Here is a 27001-nt window from a genome sequence, read left to right on the forward strand (position 1 = left end):
GTTAACTGTCCCACTGCTGCAAACACAGATCCAAACACAGATCTTGTGCTGTCAAACGTTTTTGTTCCGGTTTCACTAAAGTTACATGGGATTTGTAAACAAGATCCACTCAGAGCTTCCATCTCTGTTGGTGCAGTGATCAACAGGTGTGTGTTTGAAGGACAAGCAGCCAAAGTACCTGAAAAAAAAAGATAAATACACAAATACACATGAGCAAAAACATAATTATGATAAACTAAGTTTAGCAGACGTGTTTCTTTTTTCTCAACAGCTTTAGTATAAACTGTGTGACTTTGTAAAGTTTCTCTATCTGCACTGATCTGTCAGACTGTAAATGACTGTAATGAGACGGCTCACTTGGAATAAAGAGGAGACTCAGTAACATGATGCCTGTCATGATGTTCACAGACTGGACTGTCATAAAACTCATCACCTGGAAAAAAAAAAAAACATCACTTAAAGGTTTGATCAAATCAGGAACTTGCATTGTTTTATAGAGCAATACAAAATTTACATGTATTTGAAATCAAATTAAAAGTGTGTGATATAAAAATTTAGTAAGATATAAAAAATGTTTTCTTACCAAATGATCACACAGCTACAGAGAGAGACAATGTGTGATTTCAGCAGAAACACAGCGAGTGAAACACTTCTGTGTTTAGATGTTGTAATGTCAAAGCAAACAGACCAGTGGTGCTTTTGGTTTTCTGCCTTTCTGTATTCAGTCAGTCAGTCTGCTTTTTATGTTCCCATCGTGCACTCTGCTCTCACTTCAGATGCTGCCACTCCCACCCGCCTGCCTCTAGATTCACCTGACCTGAACCTCCACTCACACACTAACCTGTTCTTCATTCTCTCATTAACATTTTTGCACATAGAGTAGCTCGTTTCCACCAGAGACTGTGTCTCAGCTTTCCACAGTTTTTTTCTCCTGCCTGTTTTGATCTGGATTTTTGTACTTTGCTCACAAAAATGTCTTCTTTGCATTTTTATATAACTCCTGGTTTTCGCTCTTGGTTTTCAGACTTGCACTCTCAATACTGTAAAAATACACAAAGTTGTCTGGATGCATGCTCAGTCATCCAGATAAATAAATCCAAAAAGGTTAATTCTGTTCTATCCAGATAAATAGAATCAACCTTTTGGAACAGACAAACCTTCCTGTGAATAAGGAAGTCAGCTCAGTCTCATCAGGGTGCAAATAAAATAATTAAAGTAATGATTACATTTTCAATTTCACATTTTCATCCAGGCCTTCAGGTTTTATCCTATTTGCCTGTTATATTTATCAGTATTTTAACTTTACAAATATATAGTACAATTCATTTTTTTAAAAATTTATAAACACAAAGCTAAAGCAAGATGCAGCCTTACATCATACAGAAAGGTTTTCTGTTCAGCACACAACAGTAATACTGAAGTCACAGCTACAGTGAAGTAAATAACACTGATCATCTTGTTACAGTGTGACGTTCTGCCGGCCCTTGACATCCATATTGATGTTACTTTGACATCAATGTGACATTTAGTTATCATTTCAAACCAAACAAACACAACAGCAAATATGACTGATGCAAATATTATAAGAGGTACTAACAAAAAGAATGCCAGACCACGTGACTGAGTAATTTTATTACAGAAAGCTGTCTGTACTCACACAGGTTGTGGAAACCAGCTTCCTCAATTTGTTTAAACATTTCTTGTTTTATTTAATGACTCATTTATCAGTTGAGCCACTTGGCCAAAAGCAGACATCTAAATATATTTCTCTTTCATCATATCTGGAGTTTTCCCTCTGAAAAAAAGCATCAAAAGTAATCATGTATCACGAGAAACTTCAGCGTAACACCACAATAAGCACAGTTAGGTTGTTGGGCAGGAACAACCTAACTCTGCTTTGTTATCTGCTATCAGGAAATTTTAAGTCACGTCACAGATTCCAATGTTAGTCAACTTAAAAAGTAAATATTATGCATGTTTCATGGCTATTTCTTATTTTATCATCAATATTTGAAAATCATACAACCATACAACACCAAAGTGTTCCCAGGCCAGGTAAAAGAAATAATCACTCTGTCATGCCCTGAGCCTACCCTGGGATATCCTCCCAGTAGGACAGGGGTGTCGAACTCCAGGCCTCAAGGGCCGGTGTCCTGCAGGTTTTAGATATCACCCTGTTTCAACACACCTGAATCAAATGATTAGTTCATTACCAGGCTTCTGGAGAACTTCAAGACATGTTGAGGAGGTAATTTAGCCATTTACATCAGCTGTGATGGATCAAGGACACATCTAAAACCTGCAGGACACCGGCCCTCGAGGCCTGGAGTTCGACACCTGTGCAGTAGGAGATGACTGAAACATCTCACAGAGGCTACGTTCACACCAATGTGTTTTTGTTTGAAAATGCATTGTTTTCTCTCTGTTTTGGCCTCCCGTCCACACTGAGACGCCGTTTTCGCTGATGGAAAATGCAGCGTTTTGAAAATGCTCTGAAATACGCATACATTTCAAAACGGTGCTTTCGCGTCGCAGTGTGGACAGCGAAAACGGAGACTTTCTAAATCAATGATGCATGTTAGTCATATGATGCAGTCATGTGGCCAATTAAACTAAGATAGCGGAGGGCATTAAACAGCAGTTGCTTTGTTTGCTCGCAATTTTGACAGCCCTATTAAAGATTAATATCAGTTTGTACATGCTCCAGATAGCTTTTCTTCAAATTCTTTAAATCTCACTCGCTTTTGCAACTTTGTACTTTTCTGTTATTCGCAGCAACAACTCCACCTCATTGTTAATCTTGAAGATTTGAAAACAGCGTTGTTGTCTGAAAACGCTACACGTCCACACTAGCATTTTCAGTCACTTTCACAGAGTTGCGTGTCCAGGGAGCAAAATTCATTTTTCAAATCTGGGTGCATGATCTTATGAGTGTCCTGTGATTGAAACCAGGCATCAGAAGGTTGAGGACTTGGAGGCAGAGGGACCTCACATGCAGGCTCCCTTTCATTGTCTAAAACAGAGCTTCCCAAAGCGTGGGGCCCGCGGTATGAAAAGGGGGGGGAAAAAAAAAAGAATGCTTGGACACTGCTAGCATAATGGACAGGTTTTTGACGGGACTCCCACACAAACGCAAAGCAGGAGATGAAGCATAGCTGAATATGTTTCCAAACCAACTTTATTCTAAGCCAAAGACTAAAAAATATGGTGAAGCATATCTTCCCTTTGGCACCACCTGCACAAGTGCCGAGGTAGGTCTCCCCTGCAGAATTGGTTTTCCCTGCGTCGAGAGCAGCGCTGGGCTCTCCAAATCAGGGGCAAACAGTATCCCACATTCTTGATTTTTATTTCACAAACACTTGTTGTAATGACTGACTACTCCTGACATTTTGGAAATGTTACTTCTTTATATAGTAAAGTTACAGCGGGATACAAATAACATCAGGCCGTTCCTGCCACGATTTGTTCCAAACAGTACAAAACAGTATCCCACAGCTGTTTATGTTTTTGAACCCATTTTGCACAAAGAGGCATTTTTTGAAAAATGTTTTGATAGCAATGTCAAATATGATTACTGATAGGTTTGTAGCTTGAACCTATTCGCTGGAACGTTGAAGACAATATAATTACACAGCAAGCAAGACACGAAGTAGGCAAAGTTCTTCATGTTTCTCGTGCACGGGAGAGAACCGGACAAACGCCGTTCCTTCGCTTGACCCCAGTTGCTCTCGTCCGCTCCCCCGTAACACTGCTCTTTTATTGAGGTTACATGAATATGCATAGGTTCATTAACATACGACGTATACATACACACAAAGAGTACCTTGCCTGTGTGTGTGTGTGTGTGTGTGTGTGGGGTCAGAGTGTGACCCCATAAATGACTTCCCTAAACCTGCTGGTCTGGAAGTCCAACAGTTCATCTAAACAAAAGGCACTTAGACTAAAACAGATATAGCCACGTTTATCCTACCATAAAACAATAAGAGAAGGTACGACCTCTCCCATGCTCCCAGAGTGCTCTCTAATGCACACAAAGTTTGCAGACTATCAAGGATCAAACCTCTACCAATCTACAACTAATTATAAAACTCTAAGCATATATAAGTAGATATTTCTAAGCATAAATGACAATCAACAATACAAAACCTAACAATTACACAGGAAAAAACCACTACACGTAAAATAATTACACGGTGACGCATCTGCCTTTCTAAATGGAGGGACAGTAACTGCGTGTGTATATGTAAGCGTGTAAAAACTGCAGATAGTCAGATTAACAATTCATCTCATGTAAACAATAATGTGCGCACAGCGTGACGTGAAAAAAGGCACATAGCTTTGCCGTTGCATGACGAACTCTGTATTCCTTGTCCACATGTAAACGCAAAAAAGGAGTTTTAAAAAATCTACGTTTTCGGGAATTCGAAACGCCGTGGACGAAACAGCTGCTTTTTCAAAAATACCCGTGTAGGTGCGGACGTAGCATAAAAGAGTTAGCAGTTTAAAAGGATGTGATTGTGCGGGGACGGCGGGAGGTGCGCGCGAAGGGGCCTAGCAAAAAAAGTTTGGGAACCACTGGTCTAAAAAACAATGAAAGGGGGAACTTGATCATCCAAAGCAGAAAAGTCTTAATTTAATGAGTCTGTTTCTGTTAAGGAGGTCGATCCATTCCTTTTTCGTTTTCTACACTTTGCTTCCTACAACCTGCAATACAATAAACAGCTCGTTTTGAATCACTGGAAGCTCTCCTTCCAGTCCCTGACTGTGCTCTGGATGCAGCGTTTTGGAAAATAGTGTAAAGGCTTTTCAGGAAGCTTTTAGGACACTGTGAAAATACTGAATTTGAATAGTGGAGGCTAGAAGTAGTGAATGTATCCTTCCTCTCTATCATTAGATGGAGAGAGTGTACAAAGGCCGGCATAGTGGGTCTGTGGCCACTCTTGCTTGCGCTTTTGCGTGTCCGTCAGCCAGCTGTGGAGAAGAGCAAAGTTTTTACATGCAAAGAGCTGAAGTGAAAAGCAGTGTTGCAAACAATGAAATGTGTCCACTCTTTGTGCTTTTCACGCAGTAATGTGTGATGTTTGAAGCTATTTCTGCTGTTGTCCCATTCCCGATGAAATCCGCTGTCCCTCCAATCCCGATCCCAGTCCTCTTGCAAAGCAATCAGCATTTGTCAGACGCATCAGTCATTGGCTTGCAGCGGCGGTACTCAGACTGGATCCTGGACGACTACACGGGGGCATGTCTGGGGTGGCTAAGAGACCAATTGAAGGATGGCATGTTTACTGAATATGTGCCTAATTTTGTCAGGACATAGCCGGATCCATTGCTTCTGCGTGCTCTATTTTCACAAGCAAAGGCCTGGCTCTTTCTCCTGGCACCTTCTCAGGTGATCTCCATGCCGTGGCTTCTTCTCAAATCAACGTCTGGACTGCCGCAAAACAGCTGACCGTTGTCGACAGGATTCGAACCTGCGCGGGGAGACCCCAATGGATTTCTAGTCCATCGCCTTGACCGCTCGGCCACAACAACCACATTTGGCTGCGGAACTACATACTTGAAAGACATACGTCTTCCAAGTCATACGCCACATTTCTTTCAAGTAGGATGTGCACAACAACGGCCACGCTGGATTGTAAATGCGGTAGCTGCATGACTTTGGTGCGAAAGCTTGTGGTTTTGCAGTTCCGTGAGATCGGTGCAGCACAGCTGCGGTTGAAGCTAGCTGGCTGACATTAGCTTGCTTGTTTGCATGAACAGTAACACACACAGCTGATGATTTTGCCACCGCAAAGAGCTGATCAGTACATGGTTAGTAAAATGTTATCTTCATTCCAAACATTCAGCACAATATTTAAAGTGGGACTGGGTGTCTTTATGAAGAAGTAGCGTGTCCAATCCCAGTTTCATGTAAGAAGGCATAGGCATGAAGTGATGAGAACTCAAAGCCTGTGTGAACAGTGTCTTTCCACAGCAAACGGTAGCAGCGAGGCCGATGAAGAATGCACCTGGCCTGACATTGTAAGCATTTGCAGAAAGAGCGGAGAACGTTTTTAGTGTAAAACAGTACGCAGCCCACATGCTTGAACAGCACTGCGAGTGGCAACTGCGATGGCCGGGAATCGAACCCGGGTCAACTGCTTGGAAGGCAGCTATGCTCGCCACTATACCACCATCGCTGTGAAAAACTGCAACATCACTGATTCATTGTCCGTCTTATAAAGCTTTTCAGGACAATTAACAAGGTGGGCATTGTGATTACTCGCTTGTCAGGTTCTAAACTGGTCAAAAGGTGGATCACTAAAAAGACTAGGGCTTTCATGCAACTGCACATTTAATCTCATCAGCAAAGCTTCTTTGCTACTCAAGTGTGACCTCTCACGCATTTAAACTCTTGCGTGATTTTTAGCACCTTGAGAGTCGCAATGGTCACGGGAGTTCTTCAGGTCACAGCAGACAAGGTGCGAATAGGTGTGAATCTGTCTTGGGACGAATCTGGGACGAGGAAGTCTTTGGCTCCTCTTTCAAGTTATTGGACTTTGGCAAAAAGGTTTTACGCTTAATTAAAAAATGAGAGCAAGTGTCTGTGTCCCGAATACAAAGTGGGAGCTGGTTCCACAGAGAGGGGCCTTAAAAGTGATGGCTCTGCCTTCCATTGTACTTTTAAATCCCCTCGGAAGCCAGCAGTCTGAGAGCAAAGCACCCTGTTGGGATGATATGGCACTGTGAGATCTTGTAGACAAAATTGGTGGTGATTATTCAAGACCTTGTGTGTGAGGGCAAGTATTTGGATTTTTATTTGGGATTTAATTGGGAGCCAATGAAGAGAGAAGTCCGTATGGGGGAAATCTACTCTCTCCTTCCAGTCCCTGACTGTGCTCTGGATGCAGCGTTTTGGAAAATAGTGTAAAGGCTTTTCAGGAAGCTTTTAGGACACTGTGAAAATACTGAATTTGAATAGTGGAGGCTAGAAGTAGTGAATGTATCCTTCCTCTCTATCATTAGATGGAGAGAGTGTACAAAGGCCGGCATAGTGGGTCTGTGGCCACTCTTGCTTGCGCTTTTGCGTGTCCGTCAGCCAGCTGTGGAGAAGAGCAAAGTTTTTACATGCAAAGAGCTGAAGTGAAAAGCAGTGTTGCAAACAATGAAATGTGTCCACTCTTTGTGCTTTTCACGCAGTAATGTTTGAAGCTATTTCTGCTGTTGACCCATTCCCGGTGAAATCCGCTGTCCCTCCAATCCCGATCCCAGTCCACTTGCAAAGCAAACAGCATTTGTCAGACGCATCAGTGGTACTCAGACTGGATCCTGGACGACTACACGGGGGCATGTCTGGGGTGGCTAAGAGACCAATTAAAGGATGGCATGTTTACTGAATATGTGCCTAATTTTGTCAGGACATAGCCGGATCCATTGCTTCTGCGTGCTCTATTTTCACAAGCAAAGGCCTGGCTCTTTCTCCTGGCACCTTCTCAGGTGATCTCCATGCCGTGGCTTCTTCTCAAATCAACGTCTGGACTGCCGCAAAACAGCTGACCGTTGTCGACAGGATTCGAACCTGTGCGGGGAGACCCCAATGGATTTCTAGTCCATCGCCTTGACCGCTCGGCCACAACAACCACATTTGGCTGTGGAACTATATACTTGAAAGACATACGTCTTCCAAGTCCTACGCCACACGTCTTTCAAGTAGGATGTGCACAACAACGGCCACGCTGGATTGTAAATGCGGTAGCTGCATGACTTTGGTGCGAAAGCTTGTGGTTTTGCAGTTCCGTGAGATCGGTGCAGCACAGCTGCGGTTGAAGCTAGCTGGCTGACATTAGCTTGCTTGTTTGCATGAACAGTAACACACACAGCTGATGATTTTGCCACCGCAAAGAGCTGATCAGTACATGGTTAGTAAAATGTTATCTTCATTCCAAACATTCAGCACAATATTTAAAGTGGGACTGGGTGTCTTTATGAAGAAGTAGCGTGTCCAATCCCAGTTTCATGTAAGAAGGCATAGGCATGAAGTGATGAGAACTCAAAGCCTGTGTGAACAGTGTCTTTCCACAGCAAACGGTAGCAGCGAGGCCGATGAAGAATGCACCTGGCCTGACATTGTAAGCATTTGCAGAAAGAGCGGAGAACGTTTTTAGTGTAAAACAGTACGCAGCCCACATGCTTGAACAGCACTGCGAGTGGCAGCTGCGATGGCCGGGAATCGAACCCGGGTCAACTGCTTGGAAGGCAGCTATGCTCGCCACTATACCACCATCGCTGTGAAAAATTGCAACATCACTGATTCATTGTCCGTCTTATAAAGCTTTTCAGGACAATTAACAAGGTGGGCATTGTGATTACTCGCTTGTCAGGTTCTAAACTGGTCAAAAGGTGGATCACTAAAAAGACTAGGGCTTTCATGCAACTGCACATTTAATCTCATCAGCAAAGCTTCTTTGCTACTCAAGTGTGACCTCTCACGCATTTAAACTCTTGCGTGATTTTTAGCACCTTGAGAGTCGCAATGGTCACGGGAGTTCTTTAGGTCACAGCAGACAAGGTGCGCATAGGTGTGAATCTGTCTTGGGACGAATCTGGGACGAGGACGTCTTTGGCTCCTCTTTCAAGTTATTGGACTTTGGCAAAAAGGTTTTACGCTTAATTAAAAAATGAGAGCAAGTGTCTGTGTCCCGAATACAAAGTGGGAGCTGGTTCCACAGAGAGGGGCCTGAAAAGTGATGGCTCTGCCTTCCATTGTACTTTTAAATCCCCTCGGAAGCCAGCAGTCTGAGAGCAAAGCACTCTGTTGGGATGATATGGCACTGTGAGATCTTGTAGACAAAATTGGTGGTGATTATTCAAGACTTTGTGTGTGAGGGCAAGTATTTGGATTTTTATTTGGGATTTAATTGGGAGCCAATGAAGAGAGAAGTCCGTATGGGGGAAATCTACTCTCTCCTTCCAGTCCCTGACTGTGCTCTGGATGCAGCGTTTTGGAAAATAGTGTAAAGGCTTTTCAGGAAGCTTTTAGGACACTGTGAAAATACTGAATTTGAATAGTGGAGGCTAGAAGTAGTGAATGTATCCTTCCTCTCTATCATTAGATGGAGAGAGTGTACAAAGGCCGGCATAGTGGGTCTGTGGCCACTCTTGCTTGCGTTTTTGTGTGTCCGTCAGCCAGCTGTGGAGAAGAGCAAAGTTTTTACATGCAAAGAGCTGAAGTGAAAAGCAGTGTTGCAAACAATGAAATGTGTCCACTCTTTGTGCTTTTCACGCAGTAATGCTTGAAGCTATTTCTGCTGTTGTCCCATTCCCGGTGAAATCCGCTGTCCCTCCAATCCCGATCCCAGTCCACTTGCAAAGCAAACAGCATTTGTCAGACGCATCAGTGGTACTCAGACAGGATCCTGGACGACTACACGGGGGCACGTCTGGGGTGGCTAAGAGACCAATTGAAGGATGGCATGTTTACTGAATATGTGCTTAATTTTGTCAGGACATAGCCGGATCCATTGCTTCTGCGTGCTCTATTTTCACAAGCAAAGGCCTGGCTCTTTTTCCTGGCACCTTCTCAGGTGATCTCCATGCCGTGGCTTCTTCTCAAATCAACGTCTGGACTGCCGCAAAACAGCTGACCGTTGTCGACAGGATTCGAACCTGTGCGGGGAGACCCCAATGGATTTCTAGTCCATCGCCTTGACCGCTCGGCCACAACAACCACATTTGGCTGCGGAACTACATACTTGAAAGACATACGTCTTCCAAGTCATACGCCACATTTCTTTCAAGTAGGATGTGCACAACAACGGCCACGCTGGATTGTAAATGCGGTAGCTGCATGACTTTGATGCGAAAGCTTGTGGTTTTGCAGTTCCGTGAGATCGGTGCAGCACAGCTGCGGTTGAAGCTAGCTGGCTGACATTAGCTTGCTTGTTTGCATGAACAGTAACACACACAGCTGATGATTTTGCCACCGCAAAGAGCTGATCAGTACATGGTTAGTAAAATGTTATCTTCATTCCAAACATTCAGCACAATATTTAAAGTGGGACTGGGTGTCTTTATGAAGAAGTAGCGTGTCCAATCCCAGTTTCATGTAAGAAGGCATAGGCATGAAGTGATGAGAACTCAAAGCCTGTGTGAACAGTGTCTTTCCACAGCAAACGGTAGCAGCGAGGCCGATGAAGAATGCACCTGGCCTGACATTGTAAGCATTTGCAGAAAGAGCGGAGAACGTTTTTAGTGTAAAACAGTACGCAGCCCACATGCTTGAACAGCACTGCGAGTGGCAGCTGCGATGGCCGGGAATCGAACCCGGGTCAACTGCTTGGAAGGCAGCTATGCTCGCCACTATACCACCATCGCTGTGAAAAATTGCAACATCACTGATTCATTGTCCGTCTTATAAAGCTTTTCAGGACAATTAACAAGGTGGGCATTGTGATTACTCGCTTGTCAGGTTCTAAACTGGTCAAAAGGTGGATCACTAAAAAGACTAGGGCTTTCATGCAACTGCACATTTAATCTCATCAGCAAAGCTTCTTTGCTACTCAAGTGTGACCTCTCACGCATTTAAACTCTTGCGTGATTTTTAGCACCTTGAGAGTCGCAATGGTCACGGGAGTTCTTCAGGTCACAGCAGACAAGGTGCGCATAGGTGTGAATCTGTCTTGGGACGAATCTGGGACGAGGACGTCTTTGGCTCCTCTTTCAAGTTATTGGACTTTGGCAAAAAGGTTTTACGCTTAATTAAAAAATGAGAGCAAGTGTCTGTGTCCCGAATACAAAGTGGGAGCTGGTTCCACAGAGAGGGGCCTGAAAAGTGATGGCTCTGCCTTCCATTGTACTTTTAAATCCCCTCGGAAGCCAGCAGTCTGAGAGCAAAGCACTCTGTTGGGATGATATGGCACTGTGAGATCTTGTAGACAAAATTGGTGGTGATTATTCAAGACCTTGTGTGTGAGGGCAAGTATTTGGATTTTTATTTGGGATTTAATTGGGAGCCAATGAAGAGAGAAGTCCGTATGGGGGAAATCTACTCTCTCCTTCCAGTCCCTGACTGTGCTCTGGATGCAGCGTTTTGGAAAATAGTGTAAAGGCTTTTCAGGAAGCTTTTAGGACACTGTGAAAATACTGAATTTGAATAGTGGAGGCTAGAAGTAGTGAATATATCCTTCCTCTCTATCATTAGATGGAGAGAGTGTACAAAGGCCGGCATAGTGGGTCTGTGGCCACTCCTGCTTGCGCTTTTGCGTGTCCGTCAGCCAGCTGTGGAGAAGAGCAAAGTTTTTACATGCAAAGAGCTGACGTGAAAAGCAGTGTTGCAAACAATGAAATGTGTCCACTCTTTGTGCTTTTCACGCAGTAATGTGTGATGTTTGAAGCTATTTCTGCTGTTGTCCCATTCCCGGTGAAATCCGCTGTCCCTCCAATCCCGATCCCAGTCCACTTGCAAAGCAAACAGCATTTGTCAGACGCATCAGTGGTACTCAGACAGGATCCTGGACGACTACACGGGGGCACGTCTGGGGTGGCTAAGAGACCAATTGAAGGATGGCATGTTTACTGAATATGTGCCTAATTTTGTCAGGACATAGCCGGATCCATTGCTTCTGCGTGCTCTATTTTCACAAGCAAAGGCCTGGCTCTTTCTCCTGGCACCTTCTCAGGTGATCTCCATGCCGTGGCTTCTTCTCAAATCAACGTCTGGACTGCCGCAAAACAGCTGACCGTTGTCGACAGGATTCGAACCTGTGCGGGGAGACCCCAATGGATTTCTAGTCCATCGCCTTGACCGCTCGGCCACAACAACCACATTTGGCTGTGGAACTATATACTTGAAAGACATACGTCTTCCAAGTCCTACGCCACACGTCTTTCAAGTAGGATGTGCACAACAACGGCCACGCTGGATTGTAAATGCGGTAGCTGCATGACTTTGGTGCGAAAGCTTGTGGTTTTGCAGTTCCGTGAGATCGGTGCAGCACAGCTGCGGTTGAAGCTAGCTGGCTGACATTAGCTTGCTTGTTTGCATGAACAGTAACACACACAGCTGATGATTTTGCCACCGCAAAGAGCTGATCAGTACATGGTTAGTAAAATGTTATCTTCATTCCAAACATTCAGCACAATATTTAAAGTGGGACTGGGTGTCTTTATGAAGAAGTAGCGTGTCCAATCCCAGTTTCATGTAAGAAGGCATAGGCATGAAGTGATGAGAACTCAAAGCCTGTGTGAACAGTGTCTTTCCACAGCAAACGGTAGCAGCGAGGCCGATGAAGAATGCACCTGGCCTGACATTGTAAGCATTTGCAGAAAGAGCGGAGAACGTTTTTAGTGTAAAACAGTACGCAGCCCACATGCTTGAACAGCACTGCGAGTGGCAGCTGCGATGGCCGGGAATCGAACCCGGGTCAACTGCTTGGAAGGCAGCTATGCTCGCCACTATACCACCATCGCTGTGAAAAACTGCAACATCACTGATTCATTGTCCGTCTTATAAAGCTTTTCAGGACAATTAACAAGGTGGGCATTGTGATTACTCGCTTGTCAGGTTCTAAACTGGTCAAAAGGTGGATCACTAAAAAGACTAGGGCTTTCATGCAACTGCACATTTAATCTCATCAGCAAAGCTTCTTTGCTACTCAAGTGTGACCTCTCACGCATTTAAACTCTTGCGTGATTTTTAGCACCTTGAGAGTCGCAATGGTCACGGGAGTTCTTTAGGTCACAGCAGACAAGGTGCGCATAGGTGTGAATCTGTCTTGGGACGAATCTGGGACGAGGACGTCTTTGGCTCCTCTTTCAAGTTATTGGACTTTGGCAAAAAGGTTTTACGCTTAATTAAAAAATGAGAGCAAGTGTCTGTGTCCCGAATACAAAGTGGGAGCTGGTTCCACAGAGAGGGGCCTGAAAAGTGATGGCTCTGCCTTCCATTGTACTTTTAAATCCCCTCGGAAGCCAGCAGTCTGAGAGCAAAGCACTCTGTTGGGATGATATGGCACTGTGAGATCTTGTAGACAAAATTGGTGGTGATTATTCAAGACCTTGTGTGTGAGGGCAAGTATTTGGATTTTTATTTGGGATTTAATTGGGAGCCAATGAAGAGAGAAGTCCGTATGGGGGAAATCTACTCTCTCCTTCCAGTCCCTGACTGTGCTCTGGATGCAGCGTTTTGGAAAATAGTGTAAAGGCTTTTCAGGAAGCTTTTAGGACACTGTGAAAATACTGAATTTGAATAGTGGAGGCTAGAAGTAGTGAATGTATCCTTCCTCTCTATCATTAGATGGAGAGAGTGTACAAAGGCCGGCATAGTGGGTCTGTGGCCACTCTTGCTTGCGCTTTTGTGTGTCCGTCAGCCAGCTGTGGAGAAGAGCAAAGTTTTTACATGCAAAGAGCTGAAGTGAAAAGCAGTGTTGCAAACAATGAAATGTGTCCACTCTTTGTGCTTTTCACGCAGTAATGCTTGAAGCTATTTCTGCTGTTGTCCCATTCCCGGTGAAATCCGCTGTCCCTCCAATCCCGATCCCAGTCCACTTGCAAAGCAAACAGCATTTGTCAGACGCATCAGTGGTACTCAGACAGGATCCTGGACGACTACACGGGGGCACGTCTGGGGTGGCTAAGAGACCAATTGAAGGATGGCATGTTTACTGAATATGTGCTTAATTTTGTCAGGACATAGCCGGATCCATTGCTTCTGCGTGCTCTATTTTCACAAGCAAAGGCCTGGCTCTTTCTCCTGGCACCTTCTCAGGTGATCTCCATGCCGTGGCTTCTTCTCAAATCAACGTCTGGACTGCCGCAAAACAGCTGACCGTTGTCGACAGGATTCGAACCTGTGCGGGGAGACCCCAATGGATTTCTAGTCCATCGCCTTGACCGCTCGGCCACAACAACCACATTTGGCTGCGGAACTACATACTTGAAAGACATACGTCTTCCAAGTCCTACGCCACATTTCTTTCAAGTAGGATGTGCACAACAACGGCCACGCTGGATTGTAAATGCGGTAGCTGCATGACTTTGGTGCGAAAGCTTGTGGTTTTGCAGTTCCGTGAGATCGGTGCAGCACAGCTGCGGTTGAAGCTAGCTGGCTGACATTAGCTTGCTTGTTTGCATGAACAGTAACACACACAGCTGATGATTTTGCCACCGCAAAGAGCTGATCAGTACATGGTTAGTAAAATGTTATCTTCATTCCAAACATTCAGCACAATATTTAAAGTGGGACTGGGTGTCTTTATGAAGAAGTAGCGTGTCCAATCCCAGTTTCATGTAAGAAGGCATAGGCATGAAGTGATGAGAACTCAAAGCCTGTGTGAACAGTGTCTTTCCACAGCAAACGGTAGCAGCGAGGCCGATGAAGAATGCACCTGGCCTGACATTGTAAGCATTTGCAGAAAGAGCGGAGAACGTTTTTAGTGTAAAACAGTACGCAGCCCACATGCTTGAACAGCACTGCGAGTGGCAGCTGCGATGGCCGGGAATCGAACCCGGGTCAACTGCTTGGAAGGCAGCTATGCTCGCCACTATACCACCATCGCTGTGAAAAATTGCAACATCACTGATTCATTGTCCGTCTTATAAAGCTTTTCAGGACAATTAACAAGGTGGGCATTGTGATTACTCGCTTGTCAGGTTCTAAACTGGTCAAAAGGTGGATCACTAAAAAGACTAGGGCTTTCATGCAACTGCACATTTAATCTCATCAGCAAAGCTTCTTTGCTACTCAAGTGTGACCTCTCACGCATTTAAACTCTTGCGTGATTTTTAGCACCTTGAGAGTCGCAATGGTCACGGGAGTTCTTCAGGTCACAGCAGACAAGGTGCGCATAGGTGTGAATCTGTCTTGGGACGAATCTGGGACGAGGACGTCTTTGGCTCCTCTTTCAAGTTATTGGACTTTGGCAAAAAGGTTTTACGCTTAATTAAAAAATGAGAGCAAGTGTCTGTGTCCCGAATACAAAGTGGGAGCTGGTTCCACAGAGAGGGGCCTGAAAAGTGATGGCTCTGCCTTCCATTGTACTTTTAAATCCCCTCGGAAGCCAGCAGTCTGAGAGCAAAGCACTCTGTTGGGATGATATGGCACTGTGAGATCTTGTAGACAAAATTGGTGGTGATTATTCAAGACCTTGTGTGTGAGGGCAAGTATTTGGATTTTTATTTGGGATTTAATTGGGAGCCAATGAAGAGAGAAGTCCGTATGGGGGAAATCTACTCTCTCCTTCCAGTCCCTGACTGTGCTCTGGATGCAGCGTTTTGGAAAATAGTGTAAAGGCTTTTCAGGAAGCTTTTAGGACACTGTGAAAATACTGAATTTGAATAGTGGAGGCTAGAAGTAGTGAATATATCCTTCCTCTCTATCATTAGATGGAGAGAGTGTACAAAGGCCGGCATAGTGGGTCTGTGGCCACTCCTGCTTGCGCTTTTGCGTGTCCGTCAGCCAGCTGTGGAGAAGAGCAAAGTTTTTACATGCAAAGAGCTGACGTGAAAAGCAGTGTTGCAAACAATGAAATGTGTCCACTCTTTGTGCTTTTCACGCAGTAATGTGTGATGTTTGAACCTATTTCTGCTGTTGTCCCATTCCCGGTGAAATCCGCTGTCCCTCCAATCCCGATCCCAGTCCACTTGCAAAGCAAACAGCATTTGTCAGACGCATCAGTGGTACTCAGACAGGATCCTGGACGACTACACGGGGGCACGTCTGGGGTGGCTAAGAGACCAATTGAAGGATGGCATGTTTACTGAATATGTGCCTAATTTTGTCAGGACATAGCCGGATCCATTGCTTCTGCGTGCTCTATTTTCACAAGCAAAGGCCTGGCTCTTTCTCCTGGCACCTTCTCAGGTGATCTCCATGCCGTGGCTTCTTCTCAAATCAACGTCTGGACTGCCGCAAAACAGCTGACCGATGTCGACAGGATTCGAACCTGTGCGGGGAGACCCCAATGGATTTCTAGTCCATCGCCTTGACCGCTCGGCCACAACAACCACATTTGGCTGTGGAACTATATACTTGAAAGACATACGTCTTCCAAGTCCTACGCCACACGTCTTTCAAGTAGGATGTGCACAACAACGGCCACGCTGGATTGTAAATGCGGTAGCTGCATGACTTTGGTGCGAAAGCTTGTGGTTTTGCAGTTCCGTGAGATCGGTGCAGCACAGCTGCGGTTGAAGCTAGCTGGCTGACATTAGCTTGCTTGTTTGCATGAACAGTAACACACACAGCTGATGATTTTGCCACCGCAAAGAGCTGATCAGTACATGGTTAGTAAAATGTTATCTTCATTCCAAACATTCAGCACAATATTTAAAGTGGGACTGGGTGTCTTTATGAAGAAGTAGCGTGTCCAATCCCAGTTTCATGTAAGAAGGCATAGGCATGAAGTGATGAGAACTCAAAGCCTGTGTGAACAGTGTCTTTCCACAGCAAACGGTAGCAGCGAGGCCGATGAAGAATGCACCTGGCCTGACATTGTAAGCATTTGCAGAAAGAGCGGAGAACGTTTTTAGTGTAAAACAGTACGCAGCCCACATGCTTGAACAGCACTGCGAGTGGCAGCTGCGATGGCCGGGAATCGAACCCGGGTCAACTGCTTGGAAGGCAGCTATGCTCGCCACTATACCACCATCGCTGTGAAAAACTGCAACATCACTGATTCATTGTCCGTCTTATAAAGCTTTTCAGGACAATTAACAAGGTGGGCATTGTGATTACTCGCTTGTCAGGTTCTAAACTGGTCAAAAGGTGGATCACTAAAAAGACTAGGGCTTTCATGCAACTGCACATTTAATCTCATCAGCAAAGCTTCTTTGCTACTCAAGTGTGACCTCTCACGCATTTAAACTCTTGCGTGATTTTTAGCACCTTGAGAGTCGCAATGGTCACGGGAGTTCTTCAGGTCACAGCAGACAAGGTGCGCATAGGTGTGAATCTGTCTTGGGACGAATCTGGGACGAGGACGTCTTTGGCTCCTCTTTCAAGTTATTGGACTTTGGCAAAAAGGTTTTACGCTTAATTAAAAAATGAGAGCAAGTGTCTGTGTCCCGAATACAAAGTGGGAGCTGGTTCCACAGAGAGGGGCCTGAAAAGTGATGGCTCTGCCTTCCATTGTACTTTTAAATCCCCTCGGAAGCCAGCAGTCTGAGAGCAAAGCACTCTGTTGGGATGATATGGCACTGTGAGATCTTGTAGACAAAATTGGTGGTGATTATTCAAGACCTTGTGTGTGAGGGCAAGTATTTGGATTTTTATTTGGGATTTAATTGGGAGCCAATGAAGAGAGAAGTCCGTATGGGGGAAATCTACTCTCTCCTTCCAGTCCCTGACTGTGCTCTGGATGCAGCGTTTTGGAAAATAGTGTAAAGGCTTTTCAGGAAGCTTTTAGGACACTGTGAAAATACTGAATTTGAATAGTGGAGGCTAGAAGTAGTGAATGTATCCTTCCTCTCTATCATTAGATGGAGAGAGTGTACAAAGGCCGGCATAGTGGGTCTGTGGCCACTCCTGCTTGCGCTTTTGCGTGTCCGTCAGCCAGCTGTGGAGAAGAGCAAAGTTTTTACATGCAAAGAGCTGACGTGAAAAGCAGTGTTGCAAACAATGAAATGTGTCCACTCTTTGTGCTTTTCACGCAGTAATGTGTGATGTTTGAAGCTATTTCTGCTGTTGTCCCATTCCCGGTGAAATCCGCTGTCCCTCCAATCCCGATCCCAGTCCACTTGCAAAGCAAACAGCATTTGTCAGACGCATCAGTGGTACTCAGACAGGATCCTGGACGACTACACGGGGGCACGTCTGGGGTGGCTAAGAGACCAATTGAAGGATGGCATGTTTACTGAATATGTGCCTAATTTTGTCAGGACATAGCCGGATCCATTGCTTCTGCGTGCTCTATTTTCACAAGCAAAGGCCTGGCTCTTTCTCCTGGCACCTTCTCAGGTGATCTCCATGCCGTGGCTTCTTCTCAAATCAACGTCTGGACTGCCGCAAAACAGCTGACCGTTGTCGACAGGATTCGAACCTGTGCGGGGAGACCCCAATGGATTTCTAGTCCATCGCCTTGACCGCTCGGCCACAACAACCACATTTGGCTGTGGAACTATATACTTGAAAGACATACGTCTTCCAAGTCCTACGCCACACGTCTTTCAAGTAGGATGTGCACAACAACGGCCACGCTGGATTGTAAATGCGGTAGCTGCATGACTTTGGTGCGAAAGCTTGTGGCTTTGCAGTTCCGTGAGATCGGTGCAGCACAGCTGCGGTTGAAGCTAGCTGGCTGACATTAGCTTGCTTGTTTGCATGAACAGTAACACACACAGCTGATGATTTTGCCACCGCAAAGAGCTGATCAGTACATGGTTAGTAAAATGTTATCTTCATTCCAAACATTCAGCACAATATTTAAAGTGGGACTGGGTGTCTTTATGAAGAAGTAGCGTGTCCAATCCCAGTTTCATGTAAGAAGGCATAGGCATGAAGTGATGAGAACTCAAAGCCTGTGTGAACAGTGTCTTTCCACAGCAAACGGTAGCAGCGAGGCCGATGAAGAATGCACCTGGCCTGACATTGTAAGCATTTGCAGAAAGAGCGGAGAACGTTTTTAGTGTAAAACAGTACGCAGCCCACATGCTTGAACAGCACTGCGAGTGGCAGCTGCGATGGCCGGGAATCGAACCCGGGTCAACTGCTTGGAAGGCAGCTATGCTCGCCACTATACCACCATCGCTGTGAAAAACTGCAACATCACTGATTCATTGTCCGTCTTATAAAGCTTTTCAGGACAATTAACAAGGTGGGCATTGTGATTACTCGCTTGTCAGGTTCTAAACTGGTCAAAAGGTGGATCACTAAAAAGACTAGGGCTTTCATGCAACTGCACATTTAATCTCATCAGCAAAGCTTCTTTGCTACTCAAGTGTGACCTCTCACGCATTTAAACTCTTGCGTGATTTTTAGCACCTTGAGAGTCGCAATGGTCACGGGAGTTCTTTAGGTCACAGCAGACAAGGTGCGCATAGGTGTGAATCTGTCTTGGGACGAATCTGGGACGAGGACGTCTTTGGCTCCTCTTTCAAGTTATTGGACTTTGGCAAAAAGGTTTTACGCTTAATTAAAAAATGAGAGCAAGTGTCTGTGTCCCGAATACAAAGTGGGAGCTGGTTCCACAGAGAGGGGCCTGAAAAGTGATGGCTCTGCCTTCCATTGTACTTTTAAATCCCCTCGGAAGCCAGCAGTCTGAGAGCAAAGCACTCTGTTGGGATGATATGGCACTGTGAGATCTTGTAGACAAAATTGGTGGTGATTATTCAAGACTTTGTGTGTGAGGGCAAGTATTTGGATTTTTATTTGGGATTTAATTGGGAGCCAATGAAGAGAGAAGTCCGTATGGGGGAAATCTACTCTCTCCTTCCAGTCCCTGACTGTGCTCTGGATGCAGCGTTTTGGAAAATAGTGTAAAGGCTTTTCAGGAAGCTTTTAGGACACTGTGAAAATACTGAATTTGAATAGTGGAGGCTAGAAGTAGTGAATGTATCCTTCCTCTCTATCATTAGATGGAGAGAGTGTACAAAGGCCGGCATAGTGGGTCTGTGGCCACTCTTGCTTGCGCTTTTGTGTGTCCGTCAGCCAGCTGTGGAGAAGAGCAAAGTTTTTACATGCAAAGAGCTGAAGTGAAAAGCAGTGTTGCAAACAATGAAATGTGTCCACTCTTTGTGCTTTTCACGCAGTAATGCTTGAAGCTATTTCTGCTGTTGTCCCATTCCCGGTGAAATCCGCTGTCCCTCCAATCCCGATCCCAGTCCACTTGCAAAGCAAACAGCATTTGTCAGACGCATCAGTGGTACTCAGACAGGATCCTGGACGACTACACGGGGGCACGTCTGGGGTGGCTAAGAGACCAATTGAAGGATGGCATGTTTACTGAATATGTGCTTAATTTTGTCAGGACATAGCCGGATCCATTGCTTCTGCGTGCTCTATTTTCACAAGCAAAGGCCTGGCTCTTTTTCCTGGCACCTTCTCAGGTGATCTCCATGCCGTGGCTTCTTCTCAAATCAACGTCTGGACTGCCGCAAAACAGCTGACCGTTGTCGACAGGATTCGAACCTGTGCGGGGAGACCCCAATGGATTTCTAGTCCATCGCCTTGACCGCTCGGCCACAACAACCACATTTGGCTGCGGAACTACATACTTGAAAGACATACGTCGTCCAAGTCCTACGCCACACGTCTTTCAAGTAGGATGTTCACAACAACAGCCACGCTGGATTGTAAATGCGGTAGCTGCATGACTTTGGTGCGAAAGCTTGTGGTTTTGCAGTTCCGTGAGATCGGTGCAGCACAGCTGCGGTTGAAGCTAGCTGGCTGACATTAGCTTGCTTGTTTGCATGAACAGTAACACACACAGCTGATGATTTTGCCACCGCAAAGAGCTGATCAGTACATGGTTAGTAAAATGTTATCTTCATTCCAAACATTCAGCACAATATTTAAAGTGGGACTGGGTGTCTTTATGAAGAAGTAGCGTGTCCAATCCCAGTTTCATGTAAGAAGGCATAGGCATGAAGTGATGAGAACTCAAAGCCTGTGTGAACAGTGTCTTTCCACAGCAAACGGTAGCAGCGAGGCCGATGAAGAATGCACCTGGCCTGACATTGTAAGCATTTGCAGAAAGAGCGGAGAACGTTTTTAGTGTAAAACAGTACGCAGCCCACATGCTTGAACAGCACTGCGAGTGGCAGCTGCGATGGCCGGGAATCGAACCCGGGTCAACCGCTTGGAAGGCAGCTATGCTCGCCACTATACCACCATGGCTGTGAAAAATTGCAACATCACTGATTCATTGTCCGTCTTATAAAGCTTTTCAGGACAATTAACAAGGTGGGCATTGTGATTACTCGCTTGTCAGGTTCTAAACTGGTCAAAAGGTGGATCACTAAAAAGACTAGGGCTTTCATGCAACTGCACATTTAATCTCATCAGCAAAGCTTCTTTGCTACTCAAGTGTGACCTCTCACGCATTTAAACTCTTGCGTGATTTTTAGCACCTTGAGAGTCGCAATGGTCACGGGAGTTCTTCAGGTCACAGCAGACAAGGTGCGCATAGGTGTGAATCTGTCTTGGGACGAATCTGGGACGAGGACGTCTTTGGCTCCTCTTTCAAGTTATTGGACTTTGGCAAAAAGGTTTTACGCTTAATTAAAAAATGAGAGCAAGTGTCTGTGTCCCGAATACAAAGTGGGAGCTGGTTCCACAGAGAGGGGCCTGAAAAGTGATGGCTCTGCCTTCCATTGTACTTTTAAATCCCCTCGGAAGCCAGCAGTCTGAGAGCAAAGCACTCTGTTGGGATGATATGGCACTGTGAGATCTTGTAGACAAAATTGGTGGTGATTATTCAAGACCTTGTGTGTGAGGGCAAGTATTTGGATTTTTATTTGGGATTTAATTGGGAGCCAATGAAGAGAGAAGTCCGTATGGGGGAAATCTACTCTCTCCTTCCAGTCCCTGACTGTGCTCTGGATGCAGCGTTTTGGAAAATAGTGTAAAGGCTTTTCAGGAAGCTTTTAGGACACTGTGAAAATACTGAATTTGAATAGTGGAGGCTAGAAGTAGTGAATGTATCCTTCCTCTCTATCATTAGATGGAGAGAGTGTACAAAGGCCGGCATAGTGGGTCTGTGGCCACTCTTGCTTGCGCTTTTGCGTGTCCGTCAGCCAGCTGTGGAGAAGAGCAAAGTTTTTACATGCAAAGAGCTGAAGTGAAAAGCAGTGTTGCAAACAATGAAATGTGTCCACTCTTTGTGCTTTTCACGCAGTAATGTGTGATGTTTGAAGCTATTTCTGCTGTTGTCCCATTCCCGGTGAAATCCGCTGTCCCTCCAATCCCGATCCCAGTCCACTTGCAAAGCAAACAGCATTTGTCAGACGCATCAGTGGTACTCAGACAGGATCCTGGACGACTACACGGGGGCACGTCTGGGGTGGCTAAGAGACCAATTGAAGGATGGCATGTTTACTGAATATGTGCCTAATTTTGTCAGGACATAGCCGGATCCATTGCTTCTTCGTGCTCTATTTTCACAAGCAAAGGCCTGGCTCTTTCTCCTGGCACCTTCTCAGGTGATCTCCATGCCGTGGCTTCTTCTCAAATCAACGTCTGGACTGCCGCAAAACAGCTGACCGTTGTCGACAGGATTCGAACCTGTGCGGGGAGACCCCAATGGATTTCTAGTCCATCGCCTTGACCGCTCGGCCACAACAACCACATTTGGCTGTGGAACTATATACTTGAAAGACATACGTCTTCCAAGTCCTACGCCACACGTCTTTCAAGTAGGATGTGCACAACAACGGCCACGCTGGATTGTAAATGCGGTAGCTGCATGACTTTGGTGCGAAAGCTTGTGGTTTTGCAGTTCCGTGAGATCGGTGCAGCACAGCTGCGGTTGAAGCTAGCTGGCTGACATTAGCTTGCTTGTTTGCATGAACAGTAACACACACAGCTGATGATTTTGCCACCGCAAAGAGCTGATCAGTACATGGTTAGTAAAATGTTATCTTCATTCCAAACATTCAGCACAATATTTAAAGTGGGACTGGGTGTCTTTATGAAGAAGTAGCGTGTCCAATCCCAGTTTCATGTAAGAAGGCATAGGCATGAAGTGATGAGAACTCAAAGCCTGTGTGAACAGTGTCTTTCCACAGCAAACGGTAGCAGCGAGGCCGATGAAGAATGCACCTGGCCTGACATTGTAAGCATTTGCAGAAAGAGCGGAGAACGTTTTTAGTGTAAAACAGTACGCAGCCCACATGCTTGAACAGCACTGCGAGTGGCAGCTGCGATGGCCGGGAATCGAATCCGGGTCAACTGCTTGGAAGGCAGCTATGCTCGCCACTATACCACCATCGCTGTGAAAAACTGCAACATCACTGATTCATTGTCCGTCTTATAAAGCTTTTCAGGACAATTAACAAGGTGGGCATTGTGATTACTCGCTTGTCAGGTTCTAAACTGGTCAAAAGGTGGATCACTAAAAAGACTAGGGCTTTCATGCAACTGCACATTTAATCTCATCAGCAAAGCTTCTTTGCTACTCAAGTGTGACCTCTCACGCATTTAAACTCTTGCGTGATTTTTAGCACCTTGAGAGTCGCAATGGTCACGGGAGTTCTTTAGGTCACAGCAGACAAGGTGCGCATAGGTGTGAATCTGTCTTGGGACGAATCTGGGACGAGGACGTCTTTGGCTCCTCTTTCAAGTTATTGGACTTTGGCAAAAAGGTTTTACGCTTAATTAAAAAATGAGAGCAAGTGTCTGTGTCCCGAATACAAAGTGGGAGCTGGTTCCACAGAGAGGGGCCTGAAAAGTGATGGCTCTGCCTTCCATTGTACTTTTAAATCCCCTCGGAAGCCAGCAGTCTGAGAGCAAAGCACTCTGTTGGGATGATATGGCACTGTGAGATCTTGTAGACAAAATTGGTGGTGATTATTCAAGACCTTGTGTGTGAGGGCAAGTATTTGGATTTTTATTTGGGATTTAATTGGGAGCCAATGAAGAGAGAAGTCCGTATGGGGGAAATCTACTCTCTCCTTCCAGTCCCTGACTGTGCTCTGGATGCAGCGTTTTGGAAAATAGTGTAAAGGCTTTTCAGGAAGCTTTTAGGACACTGTGAAAATACTGAATTTGAATAGTGGAGGCTAGAAGTAGTGAATGTATCCTTCCTCTCTATCATTAGATGGAGAGAGTGTACAAAGGCCGGCATAGTGGGTCTGTGGCCACTCTTGCTTGCGCTTTTGTGTGTCCGTCAGCCAGCTGTGGAGAAGAGCAAAGTTTTTACATGCAAAGAGCTGAAGTGAAAAGCAGTGTTGCAAACAATGAAATGTGTCCACTCTTTGTGCTTTTCACGCAGTAATGCTTGAAGCTATTTCTGCTGTTGTCCCATTCCCGGTGAAATCCGCTGTCCCTCCAATCCCGATCCCAGTCCACTTGCAAAGCAAACAGCATTTGTCAGACGCATCAGTGGTACTCAGACAGGATCCTGGACGACTACACGGGGGCACGTCTGGGGTGGCTAAGAGACCAATTGAAGGATGGCATGTTTACTGAATATGTGCCTAATTTTGTCAGGACATAGCCGGATCCATTGCTTCTGCGTGCTCTATTTTCACAAGCAAAGGCCTGGCTCTTTCTCCTGGCACCTTCTCAGGTGATCTCCATGCCGTGGCTTCTTCTCAAATCAACGTCTGGACTGCCGCAAAACAGCTGACCGTTGTGGACAGGATTGGAACCTGTGCGGGGAGACCCCAATGGATTTCTAGTCCATCGCCTTGACCGCTCGGCCACAACAACCACATTTGGCTGTGGAACTATATACTTGAAAGACATACGTCTTCCAAGTCCTACGCCACACGTCTTTCAAGTAGGATGTGCACAACAACGGCCACGCTGGATTGTAAATGCGGTAGCTGCATGACTTTGGTGCGAAAGCTTGTGGTTTTGCAGTTCCGTGAGATCGGTGCAGCACAGCTGCGGTTGAAGCTAGCTGGCTGACATTAGCTTGCTTGTTTGCATGAACAGTAACACACACAGCTGATGATTTTGCCACCGCAAAGAGCTGATCAGTACATGGTTAGTAAAATGTTATCTTCATTCCAAACATTCAGCACAATATTTAAAGTGGGACTGGGTGTCTTTATGAAGAAGTAGCGTGTCCAATCCCAGTTTCATGTAAGAAGGCATAGGCATGAAGTGATGAGAACTCAAAGCCTGTGTGAACAGTGTCTTTCCACAGCAAACGGTAGCAGCGAGGCCGATGAAGAATGCACCTGGCCTGACATTGTAAGCATTTGCAGAAAGAGCGGAGAACGTTTTTAGTGTAAAACAGTACGCAGCCCACATGCTTGAACAGCACTGCGAGTGGCAGCTGCGATGGCCGGGAATCGAACCCGGGTCAACTGCTTGGAAGGCAGCTATGCTCGCCACTATACCACCATCGCTATGAAAAACTGCAACATCACTGATTCATTGTCCGTCTTATAAAGCTTTTCAGGACAATTAACAAGGTGGGCATTGTGATTACTCGCTTGTCAGGTTCTAAACTGGTCAAAAGGTGGATCACTAAAAAGACTAGGGCTTTCATGCAACTGCACATTTAATCTCATCAGCAAAGCTTCTTTGCTACTCAAGTGTGACCTCTCACGCATTTAAACTCTTGCGTGATTTTTAGCACCTTGAGAGTCGCAATGGTCACGGGAGTTCTTCAGGTCACAGCAGACAAGGTGCGCATAGGTGTGAATCTGTCTTGGGACGAATCTGGGACGAGGACGTCTTTGGCTCCTCTTTCAAGTTATTGGACTTTGGCAAAAAGGTTTTACGCTTAATTAAAAAATGAGAGCAAGTGTCTGTGTCCCGAATACAAAGTGGGAGCTGGTTCCACAGAGAGGGGCCTGAAAAGTGATGGCTCTGCCTTCCATTGTACTTTTAAATCCCCTCGGAAGCCAGCAGTCTGAGAGCAAAGCACTCTGTTGGGATGATATGGCACTGTGAGATCTTGTAGACAAAATTGGTGGTGATTATTCAAGACCTTGTGTGTGAGGGCAAGTATTTGGATTTTTATTTGGGATTTAATTGGGAGCCAATGAAGAGAGAAGTCCGTATGGGGGAAATCTACTCTCTCCTTCCAGTCCCTGACTGTGCTCTGGATGCAGCGTTTTGGAAAATAGTGTAAAGGCTTTTCAGGAAGCTTTTAGGACACTGTGAAAATACTGAATTTGAATAGTGGAGGCTAGAAGTAGTGAATGTATCCTTCCTCTCTATCATTAGATGGAGAGAGTGTACAAAGGCCGGCATAGTGGGTCTGTGGCCACTCTTGCTTGCGCTTTTGCGTGTCCGTCAGCCAGCTGTGGAGAAGAGCAAAGTTTTTACATGCAAAGAGCTGAAGTGAAAAGCAGTGTTGCAAACAATGAAATGTGTCCACTCTTTGTGCTTTTCACGCAGTAATGTGTGATGTTTGAAGCTATTTCTGCTGTTGTCCCATTCCCGGTGAAATCCGCTGTCCCTCCAATCCCGATCCCAGTCCACTTGCAAAGCAAACAGCATTTGTCAGACGCATCAGTGGTACTCAGACAGGATCCTGGACGACTACACGGGGGCACGTCTGGGGTGGCTAAGAGACCAATTGAAGGATGGCATGTTTACTGAATATGTGCCTAATTTTGTCAGGACATAGCCGGATCCATTGCTTCTGCGTGCTCTATTTTCACAAGCAAAGGCCTGGCTCTTTCTCCTGGCACCTTCTCAGGTGATCTCCATGCCGTGGCTTCTTCTCAAATCAACGTCTGGACTGCCGCAAAACAGCTGACCGTTGTCGACAGGATTCGAACCTGTGCGGGGAGACCCCAATGGATTTCTAGTCCATCGCCTTGCCCGCTCGGCCACAACAACCACATTTGGCTGTGGAACTACATACTTGAAAGACATACGTCTTCCAAGTCCTACGCCACATTTCTTTCAAGTAGGATGTTCACAACAACGGCCACGCTGGATTGTAAATGCGGTAGCTGCATGACTTTGGTGCGAAAGCTTGTGGTTTTGCAGTTCCGTGAGATCGGTGCAGCACAGCTGCGGTTGAAGCTAGCTGGCTGACATTAGCTTGCTTGTTTGCATGAACAGTAACACACACAGCTGATGATTTTGCCACCGCAAAGAGCTGATCAGTACATGGTTAGTAAAATGTTATCTTCATTCCAAACATTCAGCACAATATTTAAAGTGGGACTGGGTGTCTTTATGAAGAAGTAGCGTGTCCAATCCCAGTTTCATGTAAGAAGGCATAGGCATGAAGTGATGAGAACTCAAAGCCTGTGTGAACAGTGTCTTTCCACAGCAAACGGTAGCAGCGAGGCCGATGAAGAATGCACCTGGCCTGACATTGTAAGCATTTGCAGAAAGAGCGGAGAACGTTTTTAGTGTAAAACAGTACGCAGCCCACATGCTTGAACAGCACTG

General features: G+C 45.6%; 21 non-coding genes and 1 pseudogene across 21 annotated transcripts; all 22 read right to left on the minus strand.

The window, feature by feature from the left end:
- LOC146380052 (myelin-associated glycoprotein-like) overlaps positions 1-27001 on the minus strand; it is a 132283-nt pseudogene that overhangs the window by 2737 nt on the left and 102545 nt on the right.
- On the minus strand, positions 5451-5532 carry trnas-aga (transfer RNA serine (anticodon AGA)). The gene has a single exon. It is a non-coding gene; the product is annotated as a tRNA-Ser (tRNA).
- Positions 6108-6179, minus strand: trnag-ucc (transfer RNA glycine (anticodon UCC)). Its single transcript has one exon. It is a non-coding gene; the product is annotated as a tRNA-Gly (tRNA).
- trnas-aga (transfer RNA serine (anticodon AGA)) lies at positions 7538-7619 on the minus strand. Its single transcript has one exon. It is a non-coding gene; the product is annotated as a tRNA-Ser (tRNA).
- trnag-ucc (transfer RNA glycine (anticodon UCC)) lies at positions 8195-8266 on the minus strand. The gene has a single exon. It is a non-coding gene; the product is annotated as a tRNA-Gly (tRNA).
- On the minus strand, positions 9625-9706 carry trnas-aga (transfer RNA serine (anticodon AGA)). Its single transcript has one exon. It is a non-coding gene; the product is annotated as a tRNA-Ser (tRNA).
- On the minus strand, positions 10282-10353 carry trnag-ucc (transfer RNA glycine (anticodon UCC)). The gene has a single exon. It is a non-coding gene; the product is annotated as a tRNA-Gly (tRNA).
- On the minus strand, positions 11719-11800 carry trnas-aga (transfer RNA serine (anticodon AGA)). The gene has a single exon. It is a non-coding gene; the product is annotated as a tRNA-Ser (tRNA).
- On the minus strand, positions 12376-12447 carry trnag-ucc (transfer RNA glycine (anticodon UCC)). The gene has a single exon. It is a non-coding gene; the product is annotated as a tRNA-Gly (tRNA).
- Positions 13806-13887, minus strand: trnas-aga (transfer RNA serine (anticodon AGA)). The gene has a single exon. It is a non-coding gene; the product is annotated as a tRNA-Ser (tRNA).
- trnag-ucc (transfer RNA glycine (anticodon UCC)) lies at positions 14463-14534 on the minus strand. The gene has a single exon. It is a non-coding gene; the product is annotated as a tRNA-Gly (tRNA).
- On the minus strand, positions 15900-15982 carry trnas-aga (transfer RNA serine (anticodon AGA)). Its single transcript has one exon. It is a non-coding gene; the product is annotated as a tRNA-Ser (tRNA).
- trnag-ucc (transfer RNA glycine (anticodon UCC)) lies at positions 16557-16628 on the minus strand. The gene has a single exon. It is a non-coding gene; the product is annotated as a tRNA-Gly (tRNA).
- trnas-aga (transfer RNA serine (anticodon AGA)) lies at positions 17994-18075 on the minus strand. Its single transcript has one exon. It is a non-coding gene; the product is annotated as a tRNA-Ser (tRNA).
- On the minus strand, positions 18651-18722 carry trnag-ucc (transfer RNA glycine (anticodon UCC)). The gene has a single exon. It is a non-coding gene; the product is annotated as a tRNA-Gly (tRNA).
- Positions 20081-20162, minus strand: trnas-aga (transfer RNA serine (anticodon AGA)). The gene has a single exon. It is a non-coding gene; the product is annotated as a tRNA-Ser (tRNA).
- Positions 20738-20809, minus strand: trnag-ucc (transfer RNA glycine (anticodon UCC)). The gene has a single exon. It is a non-coding gene; the product is annotated as a tRNA-Gly (tRNA).
- On the minus strand, positions 22175-22256 carry trnas-aga (transfer RNA serine (anticodon AGA)). Its single transcript has one exon. It is a non-coding gene; the product is annotated as a tRNA-Ser (tRNA).
- Positions 22832-22903, minus strand: trnag-ucc (transfer RNA glycine (anticodon UCC)). Its single transcript has one exon. It is a non-coding gene; the product is annotated as a tRNA-Gly (tRNA).
- Positions 24262-24343, minus strand: trnas-aga (transfer RNA serine (anticodon AGA)). The gene has a single exon. It is a non-coding gene; the product is annotated as a tRNA-Ser (tRNA).
- trnag-ucc (transfer RNA glycine (anticodon UCC)) lies at positions 24919-24990 on the minus strand. The gene has a single exon. It is a non-coding gene; the product is annotated as a tRNA-Gly (tRNA).
- Positions 26356-26437, minus strand: trnas-aga (transfer RNA serine (anticodon AGA)). The gene has a single exon. It is a non-coding gene; the product is annotated as a tRNA-Ser (tRNA).

The sequence above is a fragment of the Perissodus microlepis genome, chromosome 9 (assembly GCF_051167445.1).
Source record: "Perissodus microlepis isolate ML-2025 ecotype Zambia chromosome 9, ASM5116744v1, whole genome shotgun sequence".
In the NCBI taxonomy this organism is placed as follows: domain Eukaryota; kingdom Metazoa; phylum Chordata; class Actinopteri; order Cichliformes; family Cichlidae; genus Perissodus; species Perissodus microlepis.